Source organism: Scyliorhinus canicula, chromosome 19, assembly GCF_902713615.1.
Source record: "Scyliorhinus canicula chromosome 19, sScyCan1.1, whole genome shotgun sequence".
Classification (NCBI taxonomy): domain Eukaryota; kingdom Metazoa; phylum Chordata; class Chondrichthyes; order Carcharhiniformes; family Scyliorhinidae; genus Scyliorhinus; species Scyliorhinus canicula.
In genome coordinates, this window is record NC_052164.1 from 2323444 (window position 1) to 2350847 (window position 27404).

The following is a 27404-nucleotide window of genomic DNA, read 5'->3' on the forward strand; positions in this document are numbered from 1 at the left end:
TTTGTAAGTACCCAATTCATTTATTTCCAATTAAGGGGCAGTTTAGCATGGCCAATCCCCCTACCCTGCATATCTTTTAGGTTGTGGGTGTGAGACCCATGCAGAGTTGGGGAGAATGTATAAACACGGGTCCTTGGTGCCGTGAGGCAGCAGTGCTAACCACAGCGCCACCGTGCCGTCCCTTCCCTCATTCTTCTACAGGCTCAATCTATTCAACTTCTCCTCATTAGAAAATCCCTCCCTAATCCAGGATCAAGCTAGTGAATCTCCTCTGGACAGTCTCCAATGCCAGGATATCCTTCCTTAGATAAGGGACCAAAACTGTTCACAGTATTCCAGGTGAGGTCTAGCTTGTGTCTTGTGTAGTTTTAGCTGGACGCCCCTATTGTTATAATTCATTTCTTGTGAAATAAAGGGCATCTTTCCATTTGCCTTCCTATTACCTGCTGAACTTGCTTGGTAGCTTTTTGTGATTTATGCACGAGGACCCCCAGATCCCTCTGTGCTGCAGCTTTCTGCAGCCTCTCTCCATTTAAATAATACTCAGCTCCTTTATTCTTCCTACCAAAGTGCAGAACTTCACATTTTCCTACATTATATTCCACCTGCCAAATTTTTGTTCACTCACCCATCCTGCCATTATCCCTTTGTAGACTCTTTGGTCACGATTTTCCTCATCATCTAGCGCCCCGCGCCGATCTCGCTATGCCATAAGCATTACGGGAGAGGCTGAAATCGGGCTGTGGAGCCGGCACAGTCTGGATCAGGCTCTCATTAGGCTCATTTAAATATGTGCACCCTGCTTGAGCCGCATTCTCCCCGTGCCCAGGACATCCTGGGGTTACCATTGATCAGAATTGAGCTGGACTGGCCACATTAATACTGTGGCTACCAGGGCAGGACAAAGGCTAGGAATCCTACAGTGAGTAACTCACCTCCTGACTTCACAAAGCCTGTCCACTATCTACAAGGCACAAGTCAGGAGTGTGATGGAACACTCTCCACTTACCTGGATGAGTGCAGCTCCAACAACACTCAAGAAGCTCAACACCATCCAGGACAAAGCAGCCGCTTGATTGTTGCTCCTTCCACAAACATTCACTCCCTCCACCACCGATGCACAGTGGCAGCCGTGTGGACCATCTACAAGATGCACTGCAGGAACTCACCAAGGTTCCTCAGGCAGCACCTTCCAAATCCACAACCACTGCCATTGAGAAGGGTAAGGGCAGCAGATACCTGGGAACCCCACCACCTGGAGGTTCCCTCCCAGTCACTCACCACCCTGACTTGGAAATATATCACCGTTCTTTCACTGTTACTGGGGCAAATCCTGGACATCCTCCCTAACAGCACATTGGGTGTACCTACACCTTAGCGACTGCAGCGGTTCAAGAAGGCAGCTCACCACCACCTTCTGAAGGGCAACTAGGGATGGACAATAAATGCTGGTTTAACCAGCGAGGCCCACATTCTGTAAATTAATGTCGATTAGTACTGGTCTCCACAAACAGAGACCAGGAATGATGAGGGTCTTGGAAGCCATTGCAGCATCCTGGGTGGTCAGGGACAGGGAAGGGCAGTGCCCTGGTACTCCCCCGGTACCCGGGCACCCAGGCAATCTGAACCCGAGGGATTTTAAATAGGTTTTCAATGAACCCCCTCTTCCAGCAGGTGGCGCTGGACTGGATTCTCCCACAGATTGAACTGACCGCAGGGAGAAACGACTTTAAGCCAGGCCAGCAGTTGAGAGAATTCAGTTCCACCTCCCCAGTAGTGAAGCTTTCACAGGCATAGCTGGATAGAGTGTGTTTTAAACCTGCTTCTGGCTGCTCTCAATGTCTAAGCAGAACTGAGAGCGAAAATAGAATCTGCCTTCTGTTCCAGAATCATCTGGAGGGCTTTACTAATCACAGTCGGAAACAGGATATGCCCCGGAATTGCTGAAGAGCGAATTAGCTGCCAACCAAGTCCATCAAAATGACATCATGGGACTCTGCCACACTGCACACCTCATGGAGGGAAATGCCCTTGAGCTAGTTCAAATAGCAGATTGCAGTGGGGTGGGTTTCAAAAGGCTGTAGCTTGTAGTTTAAAAGCAGCCAGAAAGTCAGGGACTAAAAGGAAAAAGGCAAACAAGATCAGACAATGATTTAAAAGAGGTTCCTTACGGGGTTATCCTGGGCCTAGTCACATGAAGAAATGAAAATGTGGGGGTGATTGGGGGTGAAGGGCCACTACTGGAGACAAATGTTTAGGTATGAAAACCTACGAGGAACAGCTTTCCCCACAAGTCAAAGCTGATGGACAAATAGACCAAAAAAAGCCATTTTGTGTTGAATGTCAAGGTTTGGTTGATTTGATAGAGCAACCACCACCCCCAGCCCTGAAAGGGGACTTGCATCAGCTGAGGTACTGACAATGCAGTACAGCTGAATGTGAGAGGCTCAGAAACAGGAGTTGAAACCTTTCAGTCTCAGCTCCAGTCACTTCAAACTATTTGTGGTTACTGAAGTTGTGAAAAACAAAGGCTACAGATGTTACATCAAAGATGTATATGTCTATCGACCTTACGCAAACAGAGTTAGAACAAAAGGCACAGAGAACAAATGGAGAAATGCTCTCTGTGCACATTTAACCCCATTTCTACCTGAGTATCTGACCTTGTATCTAACCCTGTGCGTACCTGTCCTGGGAGAGTTTGATGGGGACAGTGGTAGAGGGAGCTTTACTCTGTATCTAACCCCGTGCTGTACCTGTCCTGGGAGTGTTTGATGGGGGACAGTGTAGAGGGAGCTTTACTCTGTATCTAACCCCGTGCTGTACCTGTCCTGGGAGCGTTTGATGGGGACAGTGTAGAGGGAGCTTTACTCTGTATCTAACCCCGTGCTGTACCTGTCCTGGGAGTGTTAGATGGGGACAGTGTAGAGTGAGCTTTACTCTGTATCTAACCCCATGCTGTACCTGTCCTGGGAGTGTTTGATGGGGACAGTGTAGAGGGAGCTTTACTCTGTATCTAACCCCGTGCTGTACCTGTCCTGAGAGTGTTTGATGGGGACAGTGTAGAGGGAGCTTTACTCTGTATCTAACCCTGTGCGTACCTGTCCTGGGAGAGTTTGATGGGGACAGTGTAGAGGGAGCTTTACTCTGTATCTAACCCTGTGCGTACCTGTCCTGGGAGAGTTTGATGGGGACAGTGTAGAGGGAGCTTTACTCTGTATTTAACCCCGTGCTGTACCTGTCCTGCGAGCGTTTGATGGGGACAGTGTAGAGGGAGCTTTACTCTGTAGCTAACCCCGTGCTGTACCTGTCCTGGGAGTGTTTGATGGGACAGTGTAGAGTGAGCTTTACTCTGTATCTAACCCCATGCTGTACCTGTCCTGGGAGTGTTTGATGGGGACAGTGTAGAGGGAGCTTTACTCTGTATCTAACCCCGTGCTGTACCTGTCCTGAGAGTGTTGATGGGGGACAGTGTAGAGGGAGCTTTACTCTGTATCTAACCCTGTGCGTACCTGTCCTGGGAGAGTTTGATGGGGACAGTGTAGAGGGAGCTTTACTCTGTATCTAACCCTGTGCGTACCTGTCCTGGAGAGTTTGATGGGGACAGTGTAGAGGGAGCTTTACTCTGTATCTAACCCCGTGCTGTACCTGTCCTGTGAGTGTTTGATGGGGACAGTGTAGAGTGAGCTTTACTCTGTATCTAACCCCGTGCTGTACCTGTCCTGGGGAGTGTTAGATGGGGACAGTGTAGAGTGAGCTTTACTCTGTATCTAACCCATGCTGTACCTGTCCTGGGAGTGTTTGATGTGGACAGTGTAGAGGGAGCTTTACTCTGTATCTAACCCCATGCTGTACCTGTCCTGGGAGTGTTTGATGGGGACAGTGTCGAGGGAGCTTTACTCTGTATCTAACCCCGTGCTGTACCTGTCCTGGGAGTGTTAGATGGGGACAGTGTAGAGTGAGCTTTACTCTGTATCTAACCCCGTGCTGTACCTGTCCTGGGCGTGTTTGATGGGGACAGTGTAGAGGGAGCTTTACTCTGTATCTAACCCCGTGCTGTACCTGTCCTGGGAGTGTTTTGATGGGGACAGTGGTACGACACAGGGGATTTTTTTGATGTAGATACAGATGGAAACAGGGTAAATTTGGGCTTTTCCCGACAGTAACACCAATAGCATGACAAATTCAGACAGTGAAAAAATATCAGAGATTTGCAAAACAGAACAGATGGAAACGTGGGCATCGTGACGTACTTCACCTCAAACAAAGCATCAGATTGGTGCTCAGTTTCCCGTTTCAGATGAGAATTGAGGCACCTTGTGAAAAGAGAGAAGGATGAACTTCCTCTTTTCAATCGGTCCTCAGCTGTGCACAGATTCAAATTGACTTCAAAACGAATGATTACCAAAGGGGCAGAACTGATTCACTGCGAATTCTATATTTAGATGGAGCACCCAACACGTAACAATAAAATTTGACATTAATAATAATAATCTTTATTAGTGTCACAAGTAGGCTTACATTAACACTGCAATGAAGTTAATGTGAAAAGCCCCTAGTCGCCACATTCCGGCGCTGTTCGGGTACACAGAGGGAGAATTCAGAATGTCCATCCACCTAACCTGCTCATCTTTGGACTGTGAGAGGAAACCGGAGGCACCCGGAGGAAACCCACGCAGACACGGGGAGAACGTGCAGACTTCACACAGACAGTGACCCAAGCTGGGAATCGAACCCGGGACCCTGGAGCTGTGAAGCCATAGTGCTAACCATTGTGCCACCATGCTGCCCTATAGGGCTGGAACACAGAAGATAAGGTCTCAACTCTTGTAAAATGTTTTCACACTTTTGACATTGAGTTATCATTCAGTGCCAGAGTGTTTAGTATGTGAATATGTGACACACAGAAATCAAGTGAAATATAATTGAAAGAAATGTAAACCATACACTCAGGCAGCCTGCTTTGATGGTGATTATACACCCCATACACTCAGGCAGCCTGCTTTGATGGTGATTATTCAGGGGACAATCTGGGGCAAGTGGAGAAATCCCTGCCCCAATTCAACTCAAGCTACAGAATCTTCAACACTCCCCTGAACAAAGTTGTGAATCTGTGTGAGAGTGTTTGGAGGGAAGGCAACATGAAATGTATCCACACTGACATAATTTACTCCTAATTCCTGCTCTCGGTCTCTTGCTCCTCTCTGCCTCTGAAACCTCCTTCCGCCCACATCTCTCAATTCCCTCAGTCTGGTCTCTGGCACCTACACCATTCCACCAATAGCAGCCTTAGCTACGGCCGCCAAGGCACTCTGAAATCACCTTACTAATAACTCCACGCCTCTACATCCTTCTTTAAGATCCTCGTTGGAACCTACCTCTTTCAACAAGCATTTGGTCAACTGTCCATGGTTAGCGATGATTAACATTCAAACCAGACATTGTTGAATAAAACTGGCAGACACTCAAACCAATCTTCCTATATCAGTGGAACCAATCGCAATGAGTTGTAATGTCCAACAGCCAGGATGTTGTCTTGGGGCGGGGGGGTTACCCCAAAGGTACGCTGATGAACCCCACCCGGTTCACAGGTAACATTTGCATGACAATTACCCAGAAGTGCAAACTTCCCCATGGCAATTACCATGCACTGGGACCTATTTCGATCATAACCTTTGGATGGTTCCAACTGTGTTACACCAATAGTTACAAGGATTAATATCACTTCTAGCTTCTGGACAACTTTTGCACAGACGAAAAATGAATGAAATGAAAATTGCTTATTGTCACGAGTGGGCTTCAATGAAGTTACTGTGAAAAGCCCCTAGTCGCCACATTCCGGCGCCTGTCCGGAGAGGCTGGTATGGGAACCACTGGTCAGTGGTCAGACCCACTGACCACCACTCTGGCCTCCCCCCCATCCCCTCAAACCCCAAGGGTCCGCCCACAGCTTTTCCCCCACACGGGACTCCTGCCACCCACCCAATCCCCAACGGGAAACTCCCCAGCCCATGGGATTTTCTCCAATCCTACAGAGACTCTTCCCCCCACCACCAGGCCCAGTCGAACATGAACCCAACCCATTGCTCGACCCAACTCCCCCACTGCCTGAGATCTGACCCAACGCAGTCTGCCCTGACCCTTCTCCCCCTGAGGCCCAACCCCAAGATGCAACTGACACACCACCCACACCCTGTCCTGACCCGAATTCTCCCCCCACCACCCTTTGCCAATCTTACCCACTTACCTTCTAAACTTACTGTAAACAGAGAGGTCACATGAGAACATCATGACATGGATACAAAACAGGTCACATGGTGGTAGCGCGGGTGTTAACCTGGGGGTGAGGACAGAGCACAAGTACAATATGTAGCTGTTGACCTCAGGAATAAACTACCTTTGTTTGAAGTCGGTGATTTAAGGGACCCACAACATTTTACATGGTGTCAGGAGTTGGGAATAATGGTACTTGACTTTGTCACATAAAACCCACTCGTCTTTGATGAAAATATTGCAAATAATTGGGAAAAGTTTCAGAAGGAGTGGGGTATGTACTGTGGTGTGACCCTCTCTGACATGTTGAAAAAGGTACAGATTTTTACCTGATTAAAACTCCGCCAACCTCGAGCCACTTGTCTCCCAGACAGAGGGGGAAGGGGGCGGCCCTGAGATAGTCCTGGAACCGTTTGAGAACATTTGTCTCACAGTAAAAGACCGATGTTTAATTGGTGATGGGTTGAAGGGTTATGGAGAACGGGCAGGACGGTGGGAGTTGAGGCCAGGATGGGACCAGCAGGATCACATTGAGGGGGTTTTAGGCTCGGGGGGGGGCTAAATTGCCGACTCCCGCTCCTGGGTCATGTGTTCGAGGGAGGAGCTGCTCTGGCTGATTTCACAATCCAGCTCTTGGTCTGTAACATTGTAGGTAGCAGATAGAATGGTGGAGCAGGACTCGATGGGCTGAATGGCCTAATTCTGCTCCTATATTTTATGAACTCGTGATATTTGAGTATGGGGGGGGGGGGGGGGGGGGGGCTCTGCTCCAACTGCTGCGGTCTCTAAACAGAATAGTTTGTTTTGCAAATGGTCAAAGGTACAATTGCAGGAAATGGAATCACTTTCCCAAGTGTTGCAGATGCAAACGGGAGCAGCCCCCCCCCCCCCCACCCATCCCCCGCCATCACCGCACAGCCCACCCCCCGCACCGGCACAGCCCCCCCCCCCCCGAAAATGAAATGAAAATCGCTTATTGTCACGAGTAGGCTTCAATGAAGTTACTGTGAAAAGCCCCTAGTCGCCACATTCCGGCGCCTGTTTGGGGAGGCCGGTACGGGAATTGAACCGTGCTGCTGGCCTGCTTGGTCTGCTTTAAAAGCCAGCGATTTAGCCCAGTTTGCTAAACCATCCCCGCCATCACCGGCACAGCCCCCCCCCCCCTGCCATCACCGGCACCCCCCCCCCCATCACCGGCACAGCCCCCCCCCCCCCCCCCGCCATCACCGGCACAGCCCCCCCCCATCACCGGCACAGCCCCCCCCCCCCCCCCCGCCCTGCCAGCACTGGCACAGCAGCCTCCCCCCCCCCCCCCCGCCCGCACCGGCACAGTAGCTGTATTATCCTCCTGGGGCAGCAGCATCAATAAGGTGAATGAATTGGAGTTCAATCAATACAGTGAAGCTGCAGAGCCTCCAACAACACTATTGTGTCAGTGGTGACAAGGTCACCCTTAACGTAGTAACAATAACGCCAGACTCAAAGTCAGGGTAGATTCTGGAGTGAAGGATAATGTCCTATCTCGCTACAGGAAATAGACCCATATGCAGAACCCAGACACAACTCGGGGCGTATTGTGGACAGATAACCACACCAAAGGTGCAGCAACCCTCCACTGCACACTGGGAAATTTCAAATCCAATTCGACCACAACATAAAGACATCAGCAGGGCTTCCGGACAGCACTGTATTGGCACACATTCAGCCAGAAGTACATGTTCGATTTCTCCAGGCCCCAGGGCTGACAGTGTATAGAGACCTCATAGTGATATCATTGACAAGCTACCAGTTTTAGACCACATGAGACCAGGTGATTCGGTGCCACCTGCAGTCTGTGCACTGAGAAGCCATGAAGCAGAAAGTCATTGATGAGCTCCATTGGATGACAGCTCTGGGTGTCATATCTCCTATAGACGAGACCACAATGGGTTTCAGAAATGGTGGCTGCAGTGAAGAAAGATGGCGTGTGTTGTGTTCTCTATGAGTTCGACTCTCTGCTAACCTAAGTGTGGTTACTCTGTCTGACTAAGCCAGAATAGCTCTTAGCCACGTGCTGGAGGTGTGATAGTGTACATACACCCTGACTCACTCTGTAGATATTCATCAGTGGAAAGAGGCGGAGTGTGAGCACCTCGTGCCTTTTATAGTCAGATACCACCCCTGAGTGTCCTGCCTGCTTATTGGTCATGTCCTGTTCTCTGTGTTCATTAGCTGCCTGTCTGTGCCTTTCTGTATATCATGACAGCATGGTCAGGATCTGCATTGAGCCAGTGCATTCGAACAAGGTACTACTCAGCCAACAGCACCCCATGAAGGCAGGTGGTAGCAGACATGCCAAATGCCAACGTTTTCTTCATTCTCACGACAAAATGTGGGCTCTGGCAGATTCTGTTCGATGAGGAATCCTCAAAACTAACCATATTCATGTCTCCGATGGGTAGATCTCGTTTTCTCCGGATGCCCCAATGGGATCTCCAAAATTATGAGAGGTATGGACAGGGTGGATAGCAACAAGCTTTTTCCAAGAGTGGGGGTGTCAGTTACAAGGGGTCACGATTTCAAAGTGAGAGGGGGAAAGTTTAAGGGAGGTGTGCGTGGAAAGTGTTTTACGCAGAGGGTGGTGGGTGCCTGGAATGCTTTACCAGCAGAGGTGGTAGAGGCGGGCACGATAGCATCATTTAAGATGCATCTGGACAGATATATGAACGAGTTGGGGAACAGAGGGAAGTAGATCCTTGGAAAATAGGAGACAGATTTAGATAAAGGATCTGGATCGGCGCAGGCTGGGAGGGCCGAAGGGCCTGTTCCTGTGCTGTAATTTTCTTTGTTCTTTCTTTGTTCTTTGATCTTCACTGGCAGTGAGGTTTCGCCAATGGTGCAGGCAAACCTTGTGATATTATTGTTGATGACATGCTTGTATGGGGTGGCACACTGCAAGAACATGATGCATATCTTCATCTCACTCTTGAAACAAGCAGGATCATACAATTAAAGCTTTACCCTCTGAAATTCAGGTTCAACCAGGTTCCTTACGTCGGCCATTTACTTACAACCAATGGTGTAAGGCCCGACTCAGACACGATGAGGGCTGTACGGCCATTCCTGTGGGCAAGCATTCTTTACAGTGCCTTCTGGGCATGAGAAACTATCTTTCTGAAATTATCCTGCGTTACAGTGAGGTCACTGGACCCCCTCATCAACCTGGCCACCAGGGTGGTCTCCGGGACCCTGGGTAGCCGATTGTCTCTTTGCGGAGGAAGTGTTTATTTGTAGGTGCCTCATTTCTTGTCCTGTTGGTAGTTCCAATTCCTCCGGTTTCAAGACCCCTCTCCCCAGCATACTCCTGGCAAACGTCCAAGCGATTGAAAACAAGCTGGATGAACTTAACGCCAGAATTACTTCTCAGAGGGAAGTAAGAGACTGCTGTGTGCTCTGTTTCACAGAGACATGGCTCACCCCAGCCTCACCGGACTGTGCCATACATCCTGAAGGCTTCTCTATTCACCGGGCGGACCGCACGGCATCTTCAAGCAAAGCGAAGGGTGGAGGGGTTTGCCTCCTCATCAACTCCTCCTGGTGCTTGGATGTGGTGACCCTGGCGACCTACTGCTCCCTGGACCTGGAATAGCTGACCATGAAGTGCCGCCCATACTATCTTCCACGTGAGTTCACTTCAGCCATTATCACAGCGGTCTACATCCCACCCCAGGCAGAAGTGAGGAAGGCGCTGGACGAACTGTACACAGTTATAAACAACTACGAAACAGAACACCCGGAGGCCTTGTTCATCGTGGCCGGAGACTTCAACAAGGCCAAATTCAAGAGTGTACTGCCAAAATTCCACCAGCACATCTCCTGTCCCACCAGGGGCGACAACACTCTTGACCACTGCTACTCAAAAATCAAGGGCGCCTACCGTTCCATCCCCCGACGGCACTTTGGGATTTCAGACCATAAGACGGTGCTCCTTCTCCCGGCTTACAAGCAGAAACTCAAGCGGGAGAATCCAGCTAAGAAGGTTGTGCAGTGCTGGTCCGAGGAGACAGAAGAGCTCTTACGTGACTGCTTAGAGACAGTGGATTGGTCCATATTTAAGAACTCAGCGACCAACTTAAATGAGTATGTCACCACCGTCACAGACTTCATCAGCAAATGTGTGGACGACTGCGTGCCAAAGAAAGCAGTATGTACGTTCCCCAACCTGAAACCATGGCTCAACCGCGAGATTGACTCCCTACTGAAGGACAGATCTGAGGCGTTCAAGGCAGACAAACCTGACCTATACAAGAAATCCAGGTACGACCTCCGCAAAGCCATCCGAGATGCCAAGAGAGAATATCAAACTAAGCTAGAGTCACAGACAGACTCTCGGCGGTTGTGGCAAGGACTAAACAACATAACGGGCTACAAAGCGAAGCCGAGCAGTATCTCTGGCAGCAGCGCACCCCTCCCCGATGAACTCAATGCGTTCTATGCTCGGTTCGAGCAGGTAACCAACAATCCGCTGTCGAGTGCCCCAGCAGCCCATAATTCACCCATACCCACCATCACAGTTTCCGAAGTCAGATCGGCCTTCCTGAAAGTGAATCCTCGGAAGGCGACGGGCCCAGACGGGATCCCTGGTCGTGCACTCGGAGCCTGCGCATACCAGCTGGCAGAGATATTCAGACATCTTTAACCTATCCCTACTCCACACCGAGGTCCCCACCTGCTTCAAGAAGACCACCATCATACCGGTACCAAAGAACAACCAGGCAACATGCCTCAATGACTACCGTTCGGTGGCCCTGACTTCGATCGTAATGAAGTGCTTCGAGAGGCTGATCATGAAGCGCATCACCTCCATACTCCCGGAACGCCTTGACCCACTTCAATTCGCATACCGTCGCAATTGGTCCACAGCAGACACCATTTCCTTGGCCCTACGCTCATCCCTAGAACATCTCGACAACAAGGACTCCTACATCAGACTCCTATTTATTGACTACAGCTCCACCTTCAACACCATAATCCCAGCCAAACTCATATCAAAGCTCCAAAACCTAGGACTTGGCTCCCCACTCTGCAACTGGATCCTTGACTTTCTGACCAACAGACCACAGTCAGTAAGAATAAACACCAACACCTCCTCCACAATAGTCCTCAATACCGGTGCCCTGCAAGGCTGCGTACTTAGCCCCCTACTCTACTCCCTGTACACACACGACTGCGTGGCAAAACTTAGTTCCAACTCCATCTACAAGTTTGCTGACGATACGACCATAGTGGGCCGGATCTCGAATAACGACGAGTCAGAATACAGGAGGGAGATAGAGAACCCAGCAGAGTGGTGTAACGACAACAATCTCTCCCTCAATGCCAGCAAAACTAAAGAGCTGGTCATCGACTTCAGGAAGCAAAATACTGTACTCACCCCTGTCAGCATCAATGGGGCCGAGGTGGAGATGGTTAGCAGTTTCAAATTCCTAGGGGTGCACATCTCCAACAATCTGTCCTGGTCCACCCACATCGACGCTACCACCAAGAAAGCACAACAGCGCCTATACTTCGTCAGGAAACTAAGGAAATTCGGCATGTCCATATTAACCCTTACCAACTATTACAGATGCACTATAGAAAGCATCCTATCGGGCTGCATCACAGCCTGGTATGGCAACTGCTCGGCCCAGGACCGCAAGGAACTTCAGAGAGTCGTGAACACAGCCCAGTCCATCACACAAACCTGTCTCCCATCCATTGACTCCATTTACACCTCCCGCTGCCGGGGGAAAGCGGGCAGCATAATCAAGGATCCCTCCCACCCGGCTTACTCACTCTTCTAACTTCTTCCATCGGGCAGGAGATACAGAAGTCTGAGAACACGCACGAACAGACTCAAAAACAGCTTCTTCCCCACTGTCACCAGACTCCTAAACGGCCCCCTTATGGACTGACCCCATTAACACTACATACACCCTGTATGCTTCATCCGATGCCAGTGCTTATGTAGTTACATTGTATATCTTGTGCTGCCCTATTATGTATTTTCTTTTATTCCCTCTTCTTCCCATGTACTTAATGATCTGTTAAGCTGCTCGCAGAAAAATACTTTTCACTGCACCTCGGTACACATGACAATAAACAAATCCAATACAATCCAATCCATCAGCTCATTTAGTGTCGCTAGTCTGTTTCCGATATAAAAGTCCCTGACTGTCAGCGTTCCCCCGTCCTGTCTCCATTTCGTAAAGGCGGTATCTAGCACGCTGGTGGGAACCTATAAGCAGCCAATCACAATTAAGAATTCTCACAGACAGCAATCCCGGAGGTAAAATGCTCTGAAACTCCTAAACGACCCTCTTATGAACTGACCTGATCTCTTTACATCTTCTCTACTGACTAGTACTACACTCCGTGTGCTTCACCCGATGCCTGTGTCTATGTATTTACATTGTGTATTTATATTTACCCTATGTTTTTTTTTCATGTACGGAATGAGCTGTCTGGACTGTACACAGAACAATACTTTTCACTGTACCTCAGTACACCTGACAATAATCAAATCCAATCCGCGTACACTTTGTAATCATTTTAATGACAGCCTAATAAAGATTGGGACATACACATGGGATTAAGGTAGAAACTAAAATATCAAAAACTAACTTTTAAAAAAAACAATTTTATTACGTTAAAATCCTACGCAAACTTTGTCATATTGGGGAAAAGTTACCTTCTTCAAGAATCGGGCGCAATTCTCCGCAAATGCGGCGAGTCGTAAAGGCTGCCGTGAAACTGGCCGTGTTTCACGGCAGCCTCCGCGACCCCTCCCGGGACCCGATTCTCCCCCCCCCCCAGGCGGGGCTAGCAGCACGGCCCCGTGAACCAAGGCATCGCGGGCTTAGCGACCGTCGCTAAGTCTGTGCGCCAAGTGTCACGACGGCTGACGCGCACGATGACGTCAGCCGCGTATGCGCGGGTTGGACGGCTCCAACCCGCGCATACGCGGATGACGTCATCACGCAGACGCGTCAAACCCGCGCATGCGCGGGCCATCATGCCCCTCAGCCGCCCCGCGGCATGATCCTGCGGGGCGGCGGAAGAACAAATAGTGCGCGGGTATCGGACCCGCTGCCCGCGATCGGTGCCCACTGATCGCAGGCCCATGCCACCCTTGGCACGGCCGTGGTGCGGCCGTGCCAATCGGTGCCATGGTTGTCCGGGACGGCACTTTGCGGCCGTTTTCACGAACGGTGAGAGCAGGTGTGTTCGCGGCCGTGAAAACGGCCGTAAAGGCCTGGGAACTCGGCCCATCAGCCAGGGGTGAATCGCTGTTCGCCGTAAAAAACGGCGAGCAGCGATTCGTGTCGGGGGGCGGCCGGAGGGGGGGGGGGGGAGAATAGCGGGAGGCCGTGAAAATTATCGGGAAGGCCCTCCCACTATTCTCCGACCCGTCATGGGCAGCGGAGAATCGCGCCCGAGGATTTTAGGGTCAGCAAGGTAACTTTTGTAACTTTTTACAGTGAGAAAATGGAGGCTCTCATCAATTCATTTGATTTTAAAAGATTTCCATCTGCACATGGGGTGGAGGAGCCGGGAATCATAACAACAATTTCCGTATTGCAGCAGGTTAATGGCCAAGGTGGGTTCCAGGAGCCCCTGTCATTTCCACGGGAATTATTGGCAACAAAGACGATTTGACTGTCATTATAACTCAAAACTCAAGTCAATCAAATAAACTCTCTCTTTGTATAATTTACTATTTACATAAATCGAGGTTTCCTTATTTACATGGGACACACTGAGACTAAGGGATGGTGAAAGATACAGATTGCCGGCTGGAATCGGACAGAGATGACGTGGGGCGGAGTCGAAGATGCGAAGGATGAAAGTGTAAATCAAGGAGCAGTTTCTGTCCCAGAGTGCAGGACAGAGACGCAAGGAGTCTCGGAATCTGGACTACAGGGAAAATCAATACAGACCGGGGTGGCTTCAGTGACCCAAACAAGTGACTGCTCAATCCCCAGCGGTCACTGCAAGAGCTGTGATACCAGAAACTGGATTATTAATAACACCTTCTTCAATCAGAGGAGATATCAGAGTGCATTTACCAATCAGGGAACATCTATGTAATGAAATGAATATGAAAATTGCTTCTTGTCACGAGTAGGCTTCAATGAAGTTACTGTGAAAAGCCCCTAGTCGCCACAATCCGGCACCTGTCCGGGGAGGCTGGTACGGGAATCGAACCGTGCTGCTGGCCTGCTTGGTCTGCTTTAAAAGCCAGCAATTTAGCCCAGTGAGCTAAATGTGCCCAGGAAAGCTGATGTGGACGAGAGTTTTAGGTTTGAAGTGAATGCTCGAATCTGGCAATAACTCATTCTGTGCTACCAGACAGGGATAGCACAGTAAGAAGTCTTCCAACACCAGGTTAAACTCCAACAGGTTTGTTTCAATCACTAGCTTTTGGAGCACTGCTCCTTCCTCAGGTGAATGGAGAGGTATGTTCCAGAAACATATATGTAGACAAATTCAAAGATGCCAGACAATGTTTAGAATGCGAGCATTTGCAGGTAATTAACTCTACAGTGCCAGAGAAAGGGGTAACCCCAGGTTAAAGAGGTGTGAATTGTCTCTAGCCAGGACAGTTGGTAGGATTTCGCAAGCCCAGGCCAGATGGTGGAGGGTGAATGTAATGCGACATGAATCCCAGGTCCCGGTTGAGGCCGCACTTATGTGTGCGGAACTTGGCTATAAGTTTCTGCTCGGCAATTCTGCGTTGTCACACGTCCTGAAGGTCGCCTTGGAGAACGCTTACCCGGAGATCAGAGGCTGTATGCCCTTGACTGCTGAAGTGTTCCCCGACTGGAAGGGAACAGTCCTGCCTGTTGATAGTCGCACGATGCCCGTTTATTCGTTGTCGCAGTGTCTGCATGGTCTCGCCAATGTACCACGCTTCGGGACATCCTTTCCTGCAACGTAAGAGGTAGACAACGTTGGCCGAGTCGCACGAGTATGTACTGTGTTCCTGGTGGGAGGTGTTCTCACATGTAATGGTGGTATCCAAGTCGGTGATCTGGCATGTCTTGCAGAGATTGCCCTGGCAGGGTTGTGTGATGTCATGGTCGCTGTTCTGAAGGCTGGGGAGTTTGCTGCAAACAATGGTTTGTTTGAGGTTGCGCGGTTGTTTGAAGGCCAGTAGTGGGGGTGTGGGGATGACCTTGGCAAGATGTTCGTCTTCATTGATGATGTGTAGAAGGCTGCGAAGAAGATGTAGTTTCTCCGCTCCGGGGAAGTACTGGACGGCGAAGGTTGGTTGTGTCCCGTGTTTGTCTTCTGAGGAGGTCGGTGCGGTTTCTTGCTGGGATAGAAACAAGGGAAATTTGTTTTCATGTGACACAGGTAAATGGCTCACTTATGTGTGTGTGTGACCCTGGAAAGTCCCGAGCACTCCAAACACATCATGAGATTCAACTAAAAACAGACATTTCTGGAAATAGTCAGCAGATCTGGTAGCACTGGTGAAGCGAGTAACAGAGTCAACCTTTCAGGTCAGTGACCTTTCAACTTTTTACCTCCCCATTGATGCTGCACATTTCCAGGACTTTCTGTTTTTATTGCAGATCTCCAGCATCCGCAGCATTGTGCAATGCACAAGATTTCAATAACTTGGAAACACCCTAACTGTCACAGAAAAGGTCACATTGAGCTATCAGTATAGCAACAGGACTGTCTGCAAACAATTCAGTTAATCAGCTAAACTGGATTCTGATGAACTATTTCAATGGATCAGAAGCAAGGTGTAGTCGGTGTGGACCAGTGTTAACAGCAATTCTCTGGAAAGCTTTCTGAGAGCCATAGCGAGTGGGAATTGCCACGAGGCCGGCAACGCTATTCAACACTAATTATTCCATTTAACGAGGCCTCACGGGCAACTCGCTGCAAATGACATCTCGCCAGCCGATTCGCCGTCACCGCGGTCGCCAGTCCCTCGCTAACAGGGTCGAGCAGCGCTGAAGCTGCACCCAGCCCACCCCAGCCAATCCCAGCCAGCCCCAGCCAGCCCCAGCCAACCCCAGCCAATCCCAGCCAGCCCCAGCCAACCCCAGCCAGCCCCAGCCAGCCCCAGCCAATCCCAGCCAGCCCCAGCCAGCCCCAGCCAACCCCAGCCAATCCCAGCCAGCCCCAGCCAACCCCAGCCAGCCCCAGCCAATCCCAGCCAGCCCCAGCCAACCCCAGCCCACCCCAGCCAGCCCCAGCCAACCCCAGCCAGCCCCAGCCAACCCCAGCCAACCCCAGCCAGCCCCAGCCAACCCCAGCCAATCCCAGCCAGCCCCAGCCAACCCCAGCCAGCCCCAGCCAATCCCAGCCAGCCCCAGCCAGCCCCAGCCAATCCCAGCCAGCCCCAGCCAACCCCAGCCAGCCCCAGCCAATCCCAGCCAGCCCCAGCCAACCCCAGCCAACCCCAGCCAATCCCAGCCAGCCCCAGCCAACCCCAGCCACAGCCAATCCCAGCCAACCCCAGCCAGCCCCAGCCAACCCCAGCCAATACCAACCAGCCCCAGCCAACCCCAGCCACAGCCAATCCCAGCCAGCCCCAGCCAACCCCAGCCAATCCCAGCCAGCCCCAGCCAACCCCAGCCAATCCCAGCCAGCCCCAGCCAACCCCAGCCAGCCCCAGCCAACCCCAGCCAGCCCCAGCCAGCCCCAGCCAGCCCCAGCCAATCCCAGTCCCAGCCAACCCCAGCCAACCCCAGCCAATCCCAGCCAACCCCAGCCAATCCCAGCCAGCCCCAGCCAGTCCCAGCCAACCCCAGCCAACCCCAGCCAGCCCCAGCCAACCCCAGCCAACCCCAGCCAGCCCCAGCCAACCCCAGCCAATCCCAGCCAACCCCAGCCAATCCCAGCCAACCCCAGCCAGCCCCAGCCAGCTCCAGCCAACCCCAGCCAACCCCAGCCAACCCCAGTCCCAGCCAACCCCAGCCAGCCCCAGCCAACCCCAGCCAACCCCAGCCAATCCCAGCCAACCCCAGCCAGCCCCAGCCAACCCCAGCCAGCCCCAGCCAGCCCCAGCCAACCCCAGCCAATCCCAGCCAACCCCAGCCAGCCCCAGCCAATCCCAGCCAGCCCCAGCCAACCCCAGCCAACCCCAGCCAGCCCCAGCCAACCCCAGCCAGCCCCAGCCAACCCCAGCCAATCCCAGCCAGCCCCAGCCAACCCCAGCCAGCCCCAGCCATCCCCAGCCAATCCCAGCCAACCCCAGCCAGCCCCAGCCAACCCCAGCCAGCCCCAGCCAACCCCAGCCAATCCCAGCCAACCCCAGCCAGCCCCAGCCAACCCCAGTCAGCCCCAGCCAACCCCAACCAACCCCAGCTAACCCCAGCCAGCCCCAGCCAACCCCAGCCAGCCCCAGCCCCAGCCAACCCCAGCCAACCCCAGCCAGCTCACAACAATGGCACCCAGGAGACCCGACCCAAGATTCGGGGACACTGACTTGGGGAGGTTCCTAGACGCAGCGGAGGCCAGGACGGATGTTCTGTTCCCCCGAGGGTCCCAGAGGGCCAGCCACAGGGCAGCCAGTGCTGCCTGGGACGAGGTGGTGGCGGCTGTGAGCTGAGGGAGGGTGACCAGGTGGACTGGCCTCCAGTGCCAGGCAGCACGAGTGAGTAGACAGCAATGCCCTCCCTACCACAACTCCCTCCCCGAGACTGGCCAACCCCATGGGAGCATCCACACCCCAACTTTCCATGCGACCCCCAATCCTCTCTCCACCCCCTCCCCCTTCAACCACCCCCCCCAACCCTCCTTCCACTTCCCCCTCCCATCACTGTGAACCATTCTCCCGCAGCTCCTCCAGCCGATAGCACCGGCCCATCCCGGGCGGCCCCCTCCCCAGCCTTCCAGGAGATCACCTCAGAGGGTAGCTCCGAGGAAGCCACGATCGGAGCATCAGAGCTGTTACCTCCACCCTCCACCAGCGCAGAGACACACACCTCGGTGAGACATGTTAGTGGACAGGCCTCTGGGGCACAATCTGGTGAGCGCCACACAGCTGCTGGTGGCCATCAGGTGGAGGCAGGACCCCCCCCCCCCCCCCCCCCCCCCCCCCCCCGTGCGAGACAGCAGTCGGGGGGCTGCTGGATCCCAGGACCCAGCTGGGTCCCAGCCTGAGGATGAGCCTCTGGAACAGGGTTACCCGGAGCTGATGGAGACGATAGGGAGTGGCCGGGACATTCAGACGGAGATGTCAGCAACACTCCAGCAGGCCCATAGCTGATTGGAGGAGTCCCAGAGGCTATGGGCCCAGGAGATTTCACCGGCAATGAGTGGCACTGAGGCCAACACTGCGAGGGTGGCGGACACAGTGGAGAGCCTGGTACATGACGTCGGCACCATCAGGGAAGGTGTCCAAGGCATCGCGCAGTCGGTGACGGCCATGTCTGAGGGTCTCGGCAGAATGTCCGACTCACTGGGGGATGTGACCCAGTACCAGGCCGACCTTGCTGAGGTTCTGTGGGACCTGTCCCGCTCTCAGATGGGAATGGCTGAGGCACTGCAGAGCATGGCCCAATCACTGAGGAGCATCGACCAGGGCGTCGACACGATGGTGCAGACCATGGGGAGCCGCCAGGGCTGGCAGAGCCAGGCGATGCAGGGGCAGCCGGGGATTGAACCAGCTGTTCCTCCGTCCCAAGGTGAACCCCACGAACCTATGGACACCGACCGGGAGGACGGGGCGCTGGGTGCCAACCCGGAGCCGTCCCATGGGGTGGGGACGGGGCGCTGGGTGCCAACCCGGAGCCATTCCATGGGGTGGGGACGGGGCGCTGGGTGCCAACCCGGAGCCGTCCCATGGGGTGGGGACGGGGCGCTGGGTGCCAAACCCGGAGCCGTCCCATGGGGTGGGGTTGGTGGCCACCAGCTCTGCTGAGTTCCACCCCGCTGATGAGGCCGTGTCCCGCAGTCAGCACAGGGGACAGGGTGGCACGGCTGTCCATGTGCTGTCGACAAGTCAGGCGGTGCCCACCGGCTCCAGAGCCCCCAGAGGACAACAGCCGGGGCATCAATGGCCATGGGACGAGATAAGAAGCTGGCAGCCCCCACCTCAGATGTGCATCCTGGGGAAACATCGAAGACGTAGCGGTAGAGCTGGGAGGGCCAGGAGGGTCAGGATCACTGAGCACACCGAGGTCGGGGGAGAGTGTGGCACCGGGGGGGGGGGGGGGGGGGGGGGGCTGGGGGGGGGGGGGGGGGGGGTTGGATAAGGGGGCGCTCCCATTAGCGCTTTGCCAAAGAGTCATTAGGCTTGAAACGTTGGCTCTTTTCTCTCTCTACAGATGCTGCCAGACCTGCGGAGATTTTCCAGCATTTTCTCTTTGGCTCCCATTAGTTGTTTGGGAATATGGTTGAAGTGGTGATAATTGGTTTCTCGTCACGCTACGGGATTCCGCCCACGGGAGCGGGCCGGTTTCCGCCTGCCGCAGTTCTCGCATTTGCCCTCTTCCGCTATTGGCTTGAGCGAGAGCGTAACCAGGCCGGAGAATCGTCCCTGAAACCCACCCACTCCCTGGCCAGAGTCACCATCCCAGAACAATTCCAAATTCTCCAGAAAAAAGAAAGTGGAACAGAAAATGGAAACGACAACAGCAATCTCAGCCCTGTTGACCCTGAAAAGTCCTCCGAATATCTGGGGCCTTGTTTCCAAATTGGGCGGGCGGTTGTCCCGCATATTAGTGTAGCAATAGCCTGAAATGGTCATCCACATGGCATCATACCTTACCGGTAACATCCCAGACACCACTGTCACCATTCCTGGGTATGTCCTGTCTCACCGGCCAGACAGACCAAGCCAAGGCGGCGGCACAGTGGGATACAGTCGGGAGGGAGATGCCCTGGGAGTCCTCAACATTGACTCTGGGCCCCATGGAGTCTCAGGGATTCAGGTTAAACATGGGCAAGGAAACCACCTGCTGATTACCACGTACCGGCCACCATCAGCTGATGAATCAGTTACTCCTCCATGTTGAACACCACTTGGAGGAAGCACTGAGGGTGGCACGGGCACAGAATATACTCTGGGTGGGGAACTTCAATGTCTGTCACTAAGAGTGGCTCTTTAGTACCACCACAGACCGAGCTGGCCGGGTCCTAAGGGACAATAGCTGCCAGACTGGGACTGCAGCAGGTGGTGAGGGAACCAACAAGAGGGGAAAACATACTTGACCTCACCCTCACCAACCTGCCTGCTGCAGATGTATCTGTCCATGGCAATATCGGTAGAAATGACCACGGCACAGAGTCCTTGCGGAGAAAAAGTCCCGTCTTCACAGTTAGGATACCCTCCATCGTGTTGTGTGGCACGACCACTGTGCTGAATGGGATAGACTTTGAACAGATCTAGATCGGGCATCCATGAGGCGCTGTGGGACATCAGCAGCAGCAGAATTGTATTCAACCACAATCCGTAACCTCATGGCCCGGCATATCCCCCACTCTCCCATTACCACCCAGCCAGGGGATCAACCCTGGCTCAATGAAGAGTACAGGAGAGCCAGGCCAGGAGCAACATCAGGCAGACCGAAAACTGAGGTGTCAGCCTGGTGAAGCTACAACACAGGACTACGTGTGAGCCAAACAGCATAAGCAGCAAGTAATAGACAGAGCCAAGCGATTCCACAACGAACACATCAGATATGAGCTCTGCAGTCCTGCCACATCCAGCTGTGAATGGTGGTGGCCAATTAAACAACTCACTGGAGGAGGAGGCTCCACAAATATCCCCATCCTCAATGCTGGAGGACTCCAGCACAACTGTGCAAATGGCAAGGCATTCGCAACAATCTTCAGCCAGAAGTGCAGAGTGGATGGTCTATCCCGGTCTCCTCCGGAGATCCCCAGCATCACAGATGTCTTCAGCCAATACGATTCACTCCACGGGATAACAAGAAACGACTGCAGGGTCTCTGGTAGGGGGTGTGGGGTGGAGGGTGTATGGGTGGGGAGGGTGGGGTTGGGGGGTGGGGGCGTGGGGTGGGGGTGTGTGGTGTATGGGTGGGAGGGTGGGGTGGGGGGGATGTATGGGTGGGGGAGGTGTGGGGTGGGGGTGGATGGGTGGAAGGGTGGGGTGGGGGGTGGGGTGGGGGTGGATGGGTGGGAGGGTGGGGTGGGGGGTGGGGTGTAGGGTGGGGGTGTATGGGTGGGGGGGTGGGGTGTGGGTGGTGTATGGGTGGGAGGGTGGGGTGGGGGGGTGGGGGGGTGTATGGGTGGGGATGGTGGGGTGGGGGGTGGGAGGTGTGGGGTTGGGGGGTGGGAGATGTATGGGTGGGGGGTTGTGGGGTGGGAGGTGTATGGGTGGGGGTGTGGGGTGGGAGGGTTTATGGGTGTGGGGTGGGGGGTGGGTGGGGGGTGGGAGGTGTATGGGTGGGGTGTAGGGTGGGGGTGTATGGGTGGGGTGTTGTGGGGTGGGAGGTGTATGGGTGGGAGGGTGGGATGGGGGTGGGGTGTAGGGTGGGGGGTGTATGGGTGGGGGTGTGGGGTGGGGGGGTGGGGTGGGGGAGTGGGGGGGGGGGTGGGAGGTGTATGGGTGGGAGGGTGGGATGGGGGTGGGGTGTAGGGTGGGGGGTGTATGGGTGGGGTGTGGGAGGTGTATGGGTGGGAGGGTGGGATGGGGGTGGGGTGTAGGGTGGGGGGTGTATGGGTGGGGGTGTGGGGTGGGGGGTGTATGGGTGGGGCGGTGGGGGGTGGGGTGGGGGAGTGGGGTGGGGGGTGTATGGGTGGGAAGGTGGGATGGGGATGGGGTGGGTGGGGGGTGTGGGAGGTGTATGGGTGGGAGGGTGGGATGGGGGTGGGGTGTAGGGTGGGGGGTGTATGGGTGGGGGTGTGGGGTGGGGGGTGGGAGGTGTATGGGTGGGAGGGTGGGATGGGGGTGGGGTGTAGGGTGGGGGGTGTATGGGTGGGGGTGTGGGGTGGGGGGGTGGGGTGGGGAAGTGGGTGGAGTCACTGGCCAGCCCTCCCCCCTCCCAGTCAGTGGTGCTAATATCTCTGCTTTAAGGCAGCCTTGAACCTATCCTTTTCTTTAGGCCGCCCCTCGAGCATTAACAACGGAGACGAGAACCTGCCGAGGGAGCTGGTTTACGGGCGTCCGGACACAATGGGTTTCCAGCAGAGCTAATTCCCCGGAACAGGGCTATGATGCTGGTAAACATCATGCTAGTGTTGGTCTGGCTGTCTCCCCATTTGATCCCCAGGATTCCACGTAAGTCCTGCTGATATAAACTCTCAATGATCTTAACATGACTTTGAGAGACAGTCCTGGACAATATTCAGGCTTGGGCTGACGTGGCAAGTCACATTCATGCTACACAAGTGCCGGCCAATGACCATCTCCTACAAGAGAGAATCCAACCATTACCCTTGACATTCACTGGCAGCACAGTAGCATGGTGGTTAGCATAAATGCTTCACAGCTCCAGGGTCCCAGGTTCGATTCCCGGCTGGGTCACTGTCTGTGTGGAGTCTGCACGTTCTCCCCGTGTGTGCGTGGGTTTCCTCCGGGTGCTCCGGTTTCCTCCCACAGTCCAAAGATGTGCGGGTTAGGTGGATTGGCCATGCTAAATTGCCCATAGTGTCCTAATAGTAAGGTTAAGGGGGGGGGAGTTGTTGGGTTACGGGTATAGGGTGGATACGTGGGTTTGAGTAGGGTGATCATTGCTCGGCACAACATCGAGGGCCGAAGGGCCTGTTCTGTGCTGTACTGTTCTATGTTCTATGGCATTCCCATCGCTGAATCCCCCACTATCAACAATCCTGGGGGTTACCATTGATCAGAAACTGAACTGGACCCAGCCATATTAATACTGTGGCTACAACAGCAGGTTAGCGGCTGAGAAAATTGTGGTAAGTAACTCACCTCCTGACTCCCCAAAGCCTGTCCACCATCTACAAGGCACGAGTCAGGACTGTGATGGAATATTCTCCACTTGCCTGGATGAGTGCAGCTCCAACAACTCTCAAGGGGCTCGACACCATCCAGAACAAAGCAGCCCCGCTTGGGAACCCCATCCACAAACATTCACTCCCTCCACCATCATGCACTGTGTGTACCATCTACAAGATGCAATGCAGGAACTCACCAAGGTTTCCTAGATAGCACCTTCCAAACCCATGACCTCAAAAATAGAATCTATAGAATCTCTACAGTGCAGAAGGAGACCATTTGGCCCATGGAGACTTCACCCGACCCTTTGAAAGAGCATCCTACCCAGGCCCACTTCCCCGTCCTATGCCCAGAACTCCATGCATTCATCAAGGCCAATCTACGTAGCCCACACATCTTTGGACTATGGGAGGAAACCAGAGCACCCGAAGGAAACCCACGCAGACGGGGAGAACATGCAAACTCCACACAGACAGTCACCCAATGCTGGAATTGGACCTGTGTCCCTGATGCTGTGAAGCAGTAGTGCTAACCGTCCACAAGGACAAGGTCAGTGGATATAGGGGAATACCACCCAACCTCCAAGCCACTCACCACCTTGACTTGGATATATATCATCATTCGTTTCCTGTTGCTGGGTCAAACTCCCTCCCTAACAGCACTGTAGGTGTGCCTACACTGTACGGACTGCAGCGGTTCAAGAAGGCCGCTCACCACCACCTTTTCAAGGGCAACTCGGGATGGGCAGTAAATGCTGGCCGAGCCAACGACACCCACATCCCAAGAATGTTAAAAATGGGATAACAAAGGGTTGATGAAATCTTAAGGTTTACCTCCTAACAGGGTGGAAATGTTGGCAGGAGGACGAGAATATTATCCCAGAATATTATTTAAATGGGGAGAGATTGCAGAAAGCTGTGGTACAGAGGGACCGGGGTGTCCTCGTACAGGAATCACAAAAAGCTAACATGTAGGTACAGCAGGTACAGTGGAATGGATGTGGGATGCAGTATAAAAATAGGGACATCTTTCTAAAGCTGTACAGGGCATTAGTGAGACCACACCCGGAGTATTGGCTACAGTTTGGGCCTCCTTACTTAAGGAGGAATATACTTGTATTGGAAGCTGCTCAGAGAAGGTTCACCTGGCTGATCCCTGGAATGAAGGGGTTGACTCAGGTGGAGCAGGTTGGGCCGATACTCACTGGAGTTTAGAAGACTGAGGGCGATCTTACTGAAACATTGGGGACTGCATTCCCCGCTGTCGGGATTCTCCGCTATCGGCATTCCCCGCTATCGGCATTCCCCGCTGTCGGCATTCTCCGCTGTCGGCATTCCCCGCTATCGGGATTCTCTGCTGTCGGCATTCCCCGCTGTCGGGATTCCCGCTGTCGGGATTCTCCGCTGTCGGGATTCCCCGCTGTCGGGATTCCCGCTGTCGGGATTCCCCGCTGTCGGGTTTCTCCGCTGTCGGCATTCCCCGCTATCGGGATTCTCTGCTGTCGGCATTCCCCGCTGTCGGGATCTCCGCTATCGGCATTCCCCGCTATCGGCATTCCCCGCTGTCGGGATTCCCCGCTATCGGCATTTTCTGCTGATGGGATTCCCCGCTGTCGGGATCTCCGCTATCGGCATTCCCCGCTATCGGCATTCTCTGCTGTCGGGATTCCCCGCTGTCGGGATTCTGCGCTATCGGCATTCCCCGCTGTCAGGATCTCCGCTATCGGCATTCCCCGCTGTCGGGATTCTCTGCTGTCGGGATTCCCCGCTGTCGGGATTCCCCGCTGTCCGGATTCTGCGCTGTCGGGATTCCCCGTTGTCGGGATTCCCCGCTATCGGCATTCCCCGCTGTCGGGATTCCCCGCTATCGGCATTCCCCGCTGTCGGGATTCTCCGCTATCGGCATTCCCCGCTGTCGGGATTCTCTGCTGTCGGGATTCCCCGCTGTCGGCATTCCCCGCTATCGGCATTCTCCGTTGCCGGGATTCTCCGCTGTCGGGAGTCCCCGCTGTCGGGATTCCCCGCTGTCGGGATTCCCCGCTGTCGGGATTCCCCGCTGTCGGCATTCTCCGCTGCCGGGATTCTCCGCTGTCGGGATTCCCCACTGCCGGGATTCCCCGCTGTCGGGATTCTCCGCTGTCGGGATTCTCCGTTGCGCCGGCAGTGCGCACACGCCCAGGTATTTCCAGCGGCGTGGGACTGGCCACAATGGGAAACCCCATTGGCCGGCTGGCAGGATGGAGAATCCCGCTGCTGGTGGGGCAGGGAATCCTGCCTGTGAGATCCTGGGGGGGGGGGGGTTTGACGGGCAGGGACTAAGAGGGTGTTTCTCCCCGAGGGGGAATCTAGCGGCGGGGGCTTAGTTTTAGAATAAGGGGTCTCCCATTTAAGATGGTGATGAAGAGGAATTTCATCTGCCAGAGGGTGGTCAGCCTTTGGAATTCTCTGTCCGGAGGACACTCGAGGCTCCTGGGTCACTGAATTTATTCAGAGCCGATTAAGACAGATTTTTTGATGGACACAGAGTTGGGGATTATGGGGGACAAACATGAAGCTGGAGTTCAGACCACAACCAGATCAGACACAATCTTATTGAATGGTGATTCAGGGGGAGGGGGGGGGGGGGGGGGAATGACCTCTCCTGCTCCTGTTTCTTATGTTCAGATCTTGCAACACTTCTGTCCAGACTATCCAGGGTCAGAGGTCAGAGGCCGGCTTCTCCCACAACTGGCCGGATGGCCTGATGCTGGCGCCAAGAGCGGCGCAAACCACTCCGGCGTCAGGCCGACCGGAAGGTGCGGAATCCCAAAGGGGTTGGCGCCACGCCAACGGACGCTGAAGGGCCGGCGCATTGGCACATGCGCAGACTGGCCGGCGTGTTCCTGCGCATGCGCAGGGGGGAGAAGGAAAGAGTCCCCCCCCATGGCCCAGATCCGCCCGCATATTGGTGGGCCCCGATCACGGGCCAGGCCACCGTGGGGGCCTCCCCCCCGGGGCCGGATCCTCCCATGCCCCCCCTGAGGACTCACCTAGCCGTCCTACAAGCTAGGTCCCGCTGTGATGGACCATGTCCATTTCACGCCGGCGGGTCTGGCCAGGAAACGATGGCCACTCGGCCCATCGGGGCCCGGCGAATTGCCAGGTGTGGCGCTGCCAACGGCCCCCGACCGGCGCAGCATAAACCCCGCTCGCCCCCGCCCACACCCGAAAACCGGCACCGGAGAATACGTCAGCCAGCGTCGGAGCAGCCGGGCAGGATTCGCGCCGCCCACCGGGGATTCTCCAACCTGGACCGGAGTCGGAGAATCCCGCCCAAGAACTTTAGCTCCTGCCCAGACCAGGCTGGCCTCTGGATAAGGCAGTGTTTGAAAACTCTATTCCAATGACTCCCACACGTTTATTCGGCAGTGTTCTGGGATTGGTGTTCTGTCCATGTACACAGATTCTGTGGGAGGCTGAAAAGACGGAAAGACACAGCAATCTGTGACCCACTCAACAGCACGGCTACAGGGCTATACAGCAGGAACATACAGGAGGAGGCCATTCAGCCCTCCAAACCTGCTACATCATTTAATAAGATCATGGCCAACCTCCGCTTTCCTGTCCGTCCCCCAAAACCCTTGACTCCCACGTCAATCCAAAATCTGTCAAACTCAGCCTTGAATATATTCAATGACCCAGCCGCTAGGGACGGTGAATTCCTCCGACTGAAAACCCTCGGAGAGAAAGGAATCTCCTCTTCTCTGTCTGAGCTGGAGTCTCTTATTGAATCTCCTGGTTCTAGTCTCTCCCACCAGGGGAAACATCCTCGCCATATCTACCCAATCAAATCCCCTCGGGATCTTTTAGATTTCAATAAGATCCCCTCTCACTCTCCAAAGCTCCAGTGGATTAGGCCCAATTGGTCCAACCTTTCTTCATAAGACCCCTCATCCCTGGAACGAATGGAGTGAATCTCTGACCTGTTTCTAATGTAATTTCAAATAAGGAGACCAGATCTGTACAGAGTACTCCAGATGTGGCCTCACCTGTACAGTTGGAGTGCAACTTTCCTACTTTTATAATAATAATCGCTTATTGTCACAAGTAGGCTTCAAATGAAGTTACTGTGAAAAGCCCCTAGTTGCCACATTTCGGTGCCTGTTCGGGGAGGCTGGTACAGGATTTATATTCCATTTCCCTTGCGATAAACACCAACGTTCCATTTACCTTCCTGATCA